Here is a 2,500-nt window from a genome sequence, read left to right as displayed (position 1 = left end):
GGAGCAGCGCGGACTCACGCACACGGGAACACCGCGAGAAGCCCCTTCACTCCTCGTCCCAACTCTACTCTCCTTCTACTACACCTTCCCCGGCACCCCCATTACCCCTCCCTTACCTCTCCTTGACGTGATACGACGTAAATTTCGACGTAAAACGACTGTCTCGTTTTCTTTTCTATTCTATTATTTTTATTTCTTTTCTTTTCTTTTCTTTTTCTTTTTTCTTCTCTCTCTTTCTCTCTCTCTCTCTCTTTCTTTCTTTCTCTCTCACGAATCGCTTTCGTTTATCGTTTTCGTATTCGTCGTTTTCTTTCGTGTTGTGATTGTGTCGTCGTCCTTCGTCGTCGTCTTCGTATCGTCATCGTCGTCATCGTCGTCGTCGTCGTCGTCGTCGTCGTCGTCGTCGTCGTCGTCGTCGTCGTTTTCATTATCGTCGTTATTGTCGTCGTCGTCGTCGCCATTTCTTTTACTCATTCGGAAGAACCATCAGTTCTATTAGTAGTTGTAATAGTAGTATCAATAACAGCAATAATAACAACAACAACAACAACAACAACAACAACAACAACAGCAGCGATAGCAGCAGTAGCAGCAGCAAGTGTCTCATCCACGACGTCGTGTGTCTCTCTTACACTTTGGTCCATGCCTCCGATCCACAAGTGGTTGTGTGCGCTATAACGATGACGCCTGCGTCGTGTGGCGTCTCTTGTGCGCGTCGCGCCTACGAGATGTCAAAACTACTTTCCCCCTCTTTTTTCTCTTATTTCTCTCTCTCTCTCTCCCTCTCTCTCTCTCTCTATCTATCTTTCTCTCTCTCATTCCTGTTTTCGAATATCTTCTTTTACGACATCGATGTTCAATCTTTTTTTTCTTCTCTTTTCTTTTCTTTTCTTCTCATTTCTTTCCTTTCTTTCCTTTTTTGTTTACTTTTTCTTTCTTTCTTTCTTTTTTCTTTCTTCTTTCCTTTTTTTTTTCATTTTTATTTCTTTTCGCGTATCTATTCTTCGTCCTCGTCAATCTTTTTTTGTGCCCCGCCCCCTTCGGCCCCCCCCCCATCGCCATATCGTACGCGACGAAGAAAAACTCTTGAACATATCGTCGAAACTTCTCAAGAAAAAGATGCCTCACGTTTTTCGAGTGAAATCATTCGCGCCATTTTACCATCGTACGTAATTCGAACGTTTCGATTTGAATCGGTCGGTACGTCGACATCCTTCCGTGTTCCAACGTGGTTTAATCACCACGTGTCGATTCTTTCAAAATCGAGTTTTTCGAAATCGATTTATCCCCTCTCGATCGATCCTTCTTCCTCTGTCTTAACCCCCTCCCCCCTCCCCGCGCCCCATCACGTTCGATTTCGATCTTTTATTTTTTCTTCTCTTTTCTTTTTTTATCCCCCTTTTCTGCTTTCTTATTCCTTGCAATTTTTCTTCTTCGCCCGTGATAATAAACCCTTTTATACCGACCGATCATTTGTTTGAGGTTAGAACTCATGTGTAATATTTGATAGTCCATTCGATAATTTTATCCTTCTCGATTGATCTTTTCATCCTTTTTCTCATTATCTTTCTTTCCTTTTCTTTTTTCTTTTCTTCTCTTTCTCTTTCCATTTCTTTTTTTTTTCTTTTTCTTTTTCTTTTTCTTTTCTTCTCATTTCTTTTCGTTTTCTTTTCATTTCCATTTCTTTTCTTTTTCAACTCGCGTCAACCTTGTTTCTCGTTTTCTTTTTGTTACAGAATTTTGTGTCTACTTTTTATATGCGCACTTGTTTACTACCTTTTCAACTGAGCTTTTGTTTGTCGTCACCCACAACTTTTCGTTCAATTTTTTCTTCGAAGTTTTTGGTAAGTGCCTTTTTTTCTTTTTCCCCGTCCCCCCTTTTTTATTTATATTTATTCTTTCTCTATTCTTATATTTTTATTTCGTCATTTTGGTCCGTCGTTTTATTTTTTTTTTCTTTTTTTTCTTTGGCGTTCTTTTATTTTTTATATATATATATATATTTTTTTTTTCTATCATTTTTATGTTTTCCTCAATTATCTATTAGTAGTTTGTTATTAACTTAAATACGACGACGAGGAGATAAATCGAGGAGAAAAATTCAAAACTCCGAAATACGATAACTTGTTACCGTCGATCGAGCGCATTATGTTCCCTTAATATCTGAAAGATGGCGCTACTTGTCCATCGTCGAACGAACTAAACCAACGATTTAAACGTTTCTATTTCTTTTCACGTTAAAAAGACGATAAAAGATCTTCGTATATTCAAACTACCAATTTTCATCATTATAGAAACGCTAATCATTTTAGGGTTTAATCTCGATCGAAAGTAGAGAAAAGAAAGAGAAAATTAATGATTTTATACGATAATGATTAGAGAGAGAGAAATATATATATATATATATATATATATATATATATATATATATATAGTTAGAGAGAGGGAGAGAGAGAGAGAGAGAGAGAGAGAGAGAGAGAGAGAGAGAGAGAGAGAGAGA

At 37.6% G+C, this 2,500-nt stretch overlaps 1 protein-coding gene across 2 annotated transcripts in view; it reads left to right on the top strand.

Moving 5' to 3' along the window:
- LOC124429372 (protein bric-a-brac 1-like) overlaps positions 1-2,500 on the top strand; it is a 360,935-nt gene that overhangs the window by 378 nt on the left and 358,057 nt on the right. The window contains exons 1-2 of one of the 2 annotated variants that reach the window (XM_046974563.1): positions 1,464-1,482; positions 1,737-1,844. The gene's annotated coding sequence lies outside the window, so the exon portion shown is untranslated. Of the gene's footprint in view, positions 1-1,463; positions 1,483-1,736; positions 1,845-2,500 lie in introns of those variants that run through there. The other variant, XM_046974562.1, reaches the window with a different exon arrangement.

The sequence above is a fragment of the Vespa crabro genome, chromosome 15 (genome assembly GCF_910589235.1).
Source record: "Vespa crabro chromosome 15, iyVesCrab1.2, whole genome shotgun sequence".
Classification (NCBI taxonomy): domain Eukaryota; kingdom Metazoa; phylum Arthropoda; class Insecta; order Hymenoptera; family Vespidae; genus Vespa; species Vespa crabro.
The sequence above is the reverse complement of the archived record's forward strand: the minus strand, read 5'-3'. Positions and strand labels throughout refer to the sequence as shown.